Genomic DNA, 9,158 nt, shown 5'->3' with positions numbered 1-9,158 from the left:
AGTCACAACAGTAATGCCTCCCATGCGATAGAGAGAGCAGAGCAAATAACACCTTTATGAGAGATTAAAATAGTAACAGGTAAACTGCACAGACTGCACCATTCTCTGTGGTAGTCCAACAAAGCTAATCTCAACATTGTTTACTCTCAACACTCCTGTAAACTCAGATCCCACTTGTCTTTCACAGTTGTGTGTACCAGAGCACCTCAAAGTGAGATCTGGAAGCAGTGTTGCTTTGTGAACTGATTGTTACTGGTTAGCCATAGGTGTAGAAATTGAGAGTAGGTCTTTAGAGTCATTTATAGCAACCCACAGAATATTTTTGTATATCATAATTTAAAAGTTAGACGTCTTTTCAAAATATCACATTTCTAATAATGTACTTCTTTCTTTGTTTTTACAAAAGTATAAATCAGCTGAGGATTAGGAAATTTTTTACTTTTATTCTTATTTATTTATTTATTTATTTTTTAGGAGACAGGGTTCTCACTCTGTTGCTCAGACTAGAGTGTAGTAATGTGATCATAGCTCACCATGACTTCCCCAGCTTTGGGGCTCAAGCAATCCTCCTGCCTCAGCCTCTGAGTAGCTGGCACTACAGGCACATGCTACCACACCTGGCTAGAAAGTTTTTTTTAAAGATCTGGATGGCTGGGGATGGTGGCTCATACCTGTAATCCCAGCACTTTTGGAGGCCAAAGCAGGAGGGTCACTTTAGCCCAGGTTTAGACCAACTTAGGCAACATAGTAAGACCCCCCCGTTCCCAACCTATACAGAAAAATTTTTAAATCAGCAGTGTGTGGTGGTACACACCTATAGTCCCAGCTACTCTAAAGGCTGTGGCAGGAGGATTGCTTGAGCCCAGGAACTAGAGGTTACAGTAACCTATGATTACACCATTGCACGCCAGTCTGGGCAACAGAGTGAGACCTTGTTTCAAAATCATCATCATCAACATCATCATCATCATCATCATTTATTGTATATTTCAAAATAGCTAGAAGAGAAAATTTGCAATGTTCCCAACACATAGAAAAGATAGTCTACGGCCATACCACCCTGAACGCGCCCGATCTCATCTGATCTCGGAAGCTAAGCAGTGTCGGGCCTGGTTAGCACTTGCATGGGAGACCGCCTGGGAATACCGGGTGCTGTAGGCTTGGCCGGGCACGGTGGCTCACGCCTGTAATTCCAGCACTTCGGGAGGCCGAGGTGGGTGGATCACAAGGTCAGGAGATCGAGACCATCCTGGCTAACACGGTGAAACCCCATCTCTACTAAAAACAGAAAAATTAGCCAGGCATGGTGGCGGGCACCTGTAATCCCACCCACTCAGGAGGCTGAGTCAGGAGAATGGCGTGAACCCAGGAGGCGGAGCTTCCAGTGAGCCGAGATTACGCCACTGCACTCCAGCCTGGGCGACAGAGCGAGACTCCATCTCAAAAAAAAAAAAAAAGAGAAAAGAATGTTTGAGTTGGTGGATATCCCAAGTGCCCTGATTTGTATACAGGTATCAAAGTATCATAGGTACCCCCAAAATATGTACAATTATATCAATTAAAAAACACAAAAAAACTTAAAAACTCTGCAGACATACCCTTCTTTAATTTTTCTTTTTCCCTCATTAAATATATCCAATAGGACAAAGTCCTATGGATTCTATCCCTGAAATTTACCTCATGTCTCCTCACCCTGCCTTTTGTCATATTTCCTAACTGACCTTCTCCTAACTGAAATTCCTGTCTCCAAGCACGGCCATCACTCTAACCCTAATCCCATCCCTAACCCTAACTCTGCTGTTAGGCCATCACTGTGCTGTTAGAGAGATCTTTCTTTTTTTATCTTTTTTTTTGAGATGGAGTCTCGTTCTGTCACCCAGGCTGGAGTGCAGTGGTGTGATCTCGGCTCACTGCAACCTCCGCCTCCTGGGTTCACGCGATTCTCCTGCCTCAGCCTCCTGAGTAGCTGGGATTGCAGGCACATACCACCACGCCGGGCTAATTTTTTTTGTATTTTTAGTAGAGACGGGGTTTCACTATGTTGGCCAGATTGGTCTCGAACTCCTGACCTCTTGATCCACCTGCCTCAGCCTCCCAAAGTGCTGAGATTACAGGAGTGAGCCACTGCGCCCGGCAGAGAGATCTTTCTAAAATGAAGATGTCTCTCTTCTGCCTAAAAACTCTCACCTTATACAACAAATTCCAAACTCTTTGCTGAACTTTTAAAGCCCTTTGTAACTGAGTCCAGCCTACACTCTTGGCCTCATCTTCAGCCCCACTCTCCAAGTCACCCTAAGCCCCAGCCACGCTCAACTGCTTGCTACTCTTCAGACACATTATGAAACTTGTTACTCCATGAATAATACTCCATGCCCTGGTTCACTCTGTCACCTCTGCCCTGGAATGCCTCTTCCTCCATGTGTAACTGGCACTTTCATCCTTCAAAGCTCAGCTCAGGTCACTTCCTTTTTGTATTTTCTCTGACATTCCTCCTTTTTTAAATTTTTCCAGATATAATTACTCTCTTATCTACATATGTCTCTTACTTTATATCTATACTTATATACATATTTCACGGGGTTTCACCATCTTGGCCCCGCTGGTCTCGGACTCCTGACCTTGTGATCCACCCGCCTCGGCCTCCCAAAGTGCTGGGATTACAAGCGTGAGCCACCGCGCCCATCTATGTCAGTATTACGAGTTAAGACATTCTTTTGTTTACTCATTTATTTATTCATTCATTTCTTGGGAAACACATGCTCCAAGCTCTCAGGATCTAGTTAGTGGTGACTAAGATAAAGAAGGTCACAGCCATCATAGAACTTACATTACAATGTAGGAGACATAAAACAGAGTAATAAACCAAAGCAAGCAAATAAACAAACAAGATAATTACATGTGTAGATTATTGCTAGGAAAAAAATCTGAACAGACCGATGAGGAAGAGTCTGTCTGCAGAGACCAGCCTAGACAGGGAGGTCAGGAAGATTCCCTGAGAAGATGACACTTGAGCTGAGATTTGAAAGATGAGAAGTGCAGAACGGGACTGACTTGTTCAAGGAAAAGAAAAAAAAGACCAATATGGCTGGAGCAGAGTGAGCAGGGCTGAGCAGTATAAATCAAGTTGGGAAAATGGGCCCCAGGCTATAGGACCTCACTAGGATACAGTAAGGAGTTTAGCTTTTACTCTGAGCAGTATTAGCCCTTCAAGGGTTTTAAATAAGGCAGTGGATTGGATCCAATTACAATGTTAAGAAATGTACAATTGTCCTTGTAGAGAGTGGATTAAAGAAGAGCAAGAGAGAAGATCAGGGAGCAGATGAAGGGATTATTCTAGAATTGTAAGCCAGAGGTGATGATTGCTTGCGGGTAGGAGGGCAAAGGTGAGGATAGAGAGAAGTAGATAGATGAGAGATGTCATCTGAAGGTCAAATTAAAAACCCTGGGTGATGGATTAAATGTGTGTGGAGCTAGGGGGAGATAAGGGAAATGAAGTAGTAAGAACTACCCTGAGCCGGGCGTGGTGGCTCACTCCTGTAATCCCAGCATTTTGGGTGGCCAAGGCAGGAGGATAACTTGAGCCCAGAAGTTTGAGACCAGACTGAGCAACATGGCAAGAACTCGTCTCTAAAAAAATAAAATCCCATGCACCTGCAGTCCCAGGTACTTAGGAGGCTGAGGTGGGAGGTTCACTTGAGCCCAGGAGTTTGAGACTGCAGTGAGCTATGATTGTGCGACTGTACTTCAGCCTGGGTGACAGAGCAGGACCTTGTCTCAAAAAAAGAAGGAAAGAAAGAAAGAAAGAAAGAAAGAAAGAAAGAAAGAAAGAAAGAATAACCGAATAACCCCTGATGTTTTGGGACATTGGTGGTATGAATTAAATTGGTGAGGGAGCCTTTGGGACCAGGTTTTGTGTAGTGGGCTGGAGGAGAGGTAGCGACTAGAATTAAGAGCCTTGGGCCGGGCGTGGTGGCTCATGCCTGTAATCCCAGCACTTTGGGAGGCTGAGGAGGGTGGATCACCTGAGGTCAGGAGTTTGAGGCCAGACTGGTCAACATGGTGAAACCCCGTGTCTACTAAAAATACAAAAATTAGCTGGGTGTGGTGGCGAGTGCCTATAATCCCAGCTACTGGGGAGGCTGAGGCAGGAGAATTGCTTGAACCCGGGAGGCAGAGGTTGCAGTGAGCTGAGATGGCTCCACTGTACTCCAGCCTGGGCAAAGAGCAACACTGTGTCTAAAAAAAAAAAAAAAAAAAGCTCTGTTTTGGATGGAGATGCATATTAGACATCCAAGAGAAGCTGTCAAGAATTAGTAAATAACTAAAAGGTAGAAAAAGAAACTGAGGCTAAAAACAGTTATACATGTACCAAATTTTAGGATCACCCAAGTCTGCCCGACTCATAAACACTAAGCTAAGTATATGCAAATTGGCAATTTTTTCTTTCAGGTATAATTAGAAAATAGTACAAAACGTTTGGGAATAGAAAGGTAAAATACATGGTTAAAAAAATAACTTTTTTTTTTTTTTTTTTTTTTTTTTTTTTACTGTTTAGAGCTTTTTTCCCCCGGCACAATCTTAAATGAAAGAAATGAAAATAAAACAAAATAACCTCTGTCCTGGGATGGAGTTAAGAATACGCAACTCTCGAGTAGGTTGGGTTCAGTTGATGTCTCTACCACTTACCCTTGTGTGACCTTGAATAGGTTCTCTCAAAGCTTTGTACCTCAGATTCTGATCAATAAAACATTTTAAAATACCAGCCGGGCGCGGTGGCTCACGCCTGTAATCCCAGCACTTTGGGAGGCTGAGGCAGGTGGATCACAAGGTCAGGGATCGAGGTCAGGAGATTGTGTGACTAACATGGAGAAACCCCGTCTCCACTAAAAATACAAAAAAAATTAGCCAGGCATGGTGGCACGCATCTGTAATCCCAGCTACTCGGGAGGTTGAGGCAGGAGAATTGCTTGAATACGGAAGGCAGAGGTTGCAGTGAGCCAAGATCGCACCACTGCACTCCAGCCTGGGTGACAGAGTGAGACTCCATCACAAAATATATATATAAAATGATGCAACCAATGTGAAAAATAGCTTGATGGTTCCTCAATAAGTTAAACATAGATTTACTATATGATCCAGAAATTCTACTCCTGAGTATATATCCAAAATAATTGAAAACAAAAACTTGTATACCAATGTTCATAGCAACTCTATTTTGAAAATAGCGACACGGTGGAAACAACCCAAATGTCCATCAGTTGATGAATATGTAAACAAAATGTGATATATCCATATCGTAGAATATTATTCAACCATAAAAAGGGATGAAGTACTGATACATGCTACAACATGGATGAACCTGGAAAACATTATGCTAAGTGAAACAAGTCAGATGCAGAAGGCCATGTAGTGTATAATTCCATTTATACCAAATATCCAGAATAATCAATAGAAAAAGTAAAGCTAAATATTGAGCTCTTGCCACATGCCAGGTACTGTTAGAAATTTTTTAGATATATAAACTCATTTAACCTTTGTAAAAACTATTATTACTCCCATTTCATAGATTTCAAAATTGAAGTACAAACCTGGGACTTTAAATAGTCTGGTTATAGAGCTTCTGTTTATAATGACTATATAACCCTGAGTAAAGACATTCAGATTTCTTCTTCTTCTTCTTCTTCTTCTTCTTCTTCTTCTTCTTCTTCTTCTTCTTCTTCTTCTTCTTCCTCTTCTTCTTCTTCCTCTTCTTCTTCTTCTTCTTCTTTTTTTCCGAGACGGTCTCACTCTGTTGCCCAGGCTGGAGTGCAATGGCGTGATCTCAACTCACTGCAACCTCCACCTCCAGGATTCAAGCCATTCTCCTGCCTCAGCCTCCCAAGTAGCTGGGACTACAGGCATGAGCCACCATGCTGGCTAATTTTCATACTTTCAGTAGAGACAGGGTTTCACCATGTTGGCCAGGCTGGTCTCAAACTCCTGGCCTCAAGTGATCCACCCACCTCGGCCTCCCAAAGTGCTGGGATTACAGGCATGAGCCACAGCACCCGGCCTGAAACTGCAGTGAGCCGAGATTGTGCCACTGCACTCCAGCCTGGGAGAGAGGGCAAGACCCTGTGAAAGAAACAAAGGAAGGGGAGGGGAGGTGAGGGGAGGAAAGAGAAAAATATAGGACTTTGGGAAATGAGCCATGCAAAAATTAGAGTGACCATATTTTGAATCTTTTCCTAGGAATACAACTTGGAATCCAGCACGCAACTTAGTTTCCCCAAGACTAATAAAATAAGATTTTGCTCCTTACTTTGCCTCACAAATTGAATTCATACGGAGATAATATTTCCTGTGAGATCACACATAACACTCACAAGGCAAGACATGTATGCACTGGAATTTAATATAACTAAATTTCAGAGATATTTGTAAATGGGCTCAACGTGTAAAAATTGATTTGCTTGCAAAGGGGCCAGTCTATCTGTAAGGAAAGACTGGAAGAATTTTGTAAATCTGTGGGATGTGGTTGGGGACCATAGAGAAAAAATCAGAACTATAAAATGGCAAAGTTGATTTCTAACATTCATTTTTAGTTGGAAATATATGATTTCAGAAGCAAAATAATGAAACAACCTCACTGCTGCATTAAATCAGTGAAAGCATTGTTTCATTAATTTGTTTCTTTGTTTACTATTTTGTCAACTTATAGGTGTCAGATGTATTTAATTTTAATTCAAAAAGTATTCTTAAAATAATTTTATTCTTCAGATTCCGAGTCAACATTTTTCTATACTTCAATATTTGCGTTAATCCATAGAGCCCTTACTCTTTGTGAAGTACTATTTCCATGCCTACATACTATACATATAACACAATTTAATGGAATAAATCAGAGTTTGCAATCATAATAATAATAGTTTTTCTTATGTCATGACCAGGACTTGATATAGGTCATAACCAGGAGATATTTCCACTACTTTAAACATATTAACTCAGTTAATTGTTGAGACAATCTATTAAGGTAGATACTATTGTAATCTCTATTTCACAGATGAGGAAACTGAGGCAGACAGGGTCACCTAGCTCTAGTAAAGGATGAAGCTGAGGTTGGAATGAAGGCAGGTGGCTCTGAGGACCATGCTCATACCCAAGGTCTAGAAAGACCTGACTTAGATTCTGGCTCTAAATATACAGCTAAATGGCTTGAAGAAGTCCCTTAACTTCCTGGAGCATTGTTTCTCCATTTGTGAAAAGGTAATTATAATAAACACCTCACAACTTTTTTGTAAATCATGTGTGTGAGAGCACTTTTACAAACAGTAATGGGATACCCAATTATGGCATCTATTGTTTTGTTAACATGTAAAGCTAAAAACTGGATGAGCTGTTTACAAGAGGAAAAAATTGAAAATAAAGAACAAAGGCAAGCCTGATAATATCTAGACTCTCTATTTGATTAAAACATACATATTCTTTGTTAGATACTTTGGCTGCATCAGACATTAAACAAGTAATAAGATCATATTTTCACTCTTCACTCCTGTATTATAAGAGGAGAAAACTTAAAATTAAAACACTTTCAGAGACCTATTTTAGCTGAAACAATAATTGATTTTAAACTCTAGGAGAAAAGGCTCTGGCCAGGTCAAGGAGGGTTTGGAACATGCCATTTGTCAACTGCAGTTGACAGAGTGCCCCATGGGAGAATGCAGTCAGAGACTCAGCCCAAGCAAGTCCCCCAGAAAAGTCTCCTAGAAATTTAAGCAAGAGACTCTGAGCTGGAAACTTACCGTTGTTTTGTTACATCTTTCCAAATCAAGAATTCTTGAGCATTTTCCATTATTGTCCTTCGTCTTAAAGGAGACAATATATTGCTATTGTTGTTTTTTGTTTTTCTTTTTCTTTTTTTTTGAGATGGAGTCTCACCCTTGTCGCCCAGGCTGGAGTGCAATGGCACAATCTCGGCTCGCTGCAACCTCCACTTCCCCAGTTCAAGCAATTCTCCTGCCTCAGCCTCCTGAGTATCTGGGATTACAGGCACCTGCCACCACGCCCGGCTAATTTTTTTATTTTTAGTAGAGACAGGGTTTCACCATGTTGGCCAGGCTGCTCGAACTCCTGACATAAGGGGATCCACCTACCTCTGCCTCCCAAAGTGCTGAGATTACAAGTGTGAGCCACAGCGCCCAGCCAATATATTGTTGTTTACAAAAAAATAACAACTTTGAAATCAGATACTAATTTAAATTCTAGCAGCTTGGCTTTATTAGCTGGTGGATCTGGGTCATTATCCCCTTTCCAGAGTCTCTATTTCTTCCTACTTAAAAGGAAATAATATACTGTTTACCTCAAGAGGTGGTTAGTATATGGATTAAGTAGGAATAATAATAACAGTAATAGCTAACAAGTGTTGAATACTTCTAATGTGCTGAGTGCTATGCGAAGTTTTTGGGTTTTGTTTTGTTTTTTTTTTTTTTGAGACGGAATTTCGCTCTTGTTGCCCAGGCTGGAGTGCAACAGTGACATCTCAGCTCACTGCAAACTCCGTCTCCTGGGTTCAAGCGATTCTCCTGCCTCAGCGTCCCGAGTAGCTGGGATTACAGGCATGTGCCACCACGCCCTGCTAATTTTGTATTTTTAGTAGAGACGGGGTTTCACCATGTTGGTCAGGCTGGTCTCGAACTCCCGACCTCAGGAGATCTGCCCGCCTTGGCTTCCCAAAGTGCTGGGATTACAGGTGTGAGCCACCGTGCCCGGCCACAAAGTTCTTTACATATGCTTCTCCTAGTTAATCCTCACACTACCCTATGAGAAAGGTGGCATTGACTCTATTTTATATGTGAATACACAGATGCTTCATGATGATAAGCAGCTAACAAGTAGTGGATCCAAGATCAATGAAACAACCACAATGACACATAATAGCTATTTTTAAAATTTATCTCCTTTTCCTTAGTAGCCTTAAAGGAGGATTTCAGGAAGAGGAGACAGTCTTTACTCTTTCTTTGGCACAGAACTCAGGGGTCCAACCTCCTTTGGGAACCTGCAATGGCTCCATACAGAACTTTCTGCCTCTGACTTATTGCCAAGATAAACCTATTTATACCTTGAGATTTCAGACAGAAAAGGTGCAGCAAGATGCGAATATTGAAAAACTTTAAAATAGC

At 41.6% G+C, this 9,158-nt stretch overlaps 1 non-coding gene across 1 annotated transcript; it reads left to right on the top strand.

The window, feature by feature from the left end:
• Nucleotides 1-1,042: 1,042 nt before the first annotated feature.
• Nucleotides 1,043-1,161, top strand: LOC112208697 (5S ribosomal RNA). Its single transcript, XR_002943280.2, has one exon. It is a non-coding gene; the product is annotated as a 5S ribosomal RNA (ribosomal RNA).
• The last annotated feature ends 7,997 nt before the right edge of the window (nucleotides 1,162-9,158 follow it).

This window comes from Pan troglodytes, chromosome 2 (assembly GCF_028858775.2).
Source record: "Pan troglodytes isolate AG18354 chromosome 2, NHGRI_mPanTro3-v2.0_pri, whole genome shotgun sequence".
Lineage (NCBI taxonomy): Eukaryota > Metazoa > Chordata > Mammalia > Primates > Hominidae > Pan > Pan troglodytes.
This window is presented reverse-complemented; position numbering and strand designations above follow the sequence as displayed.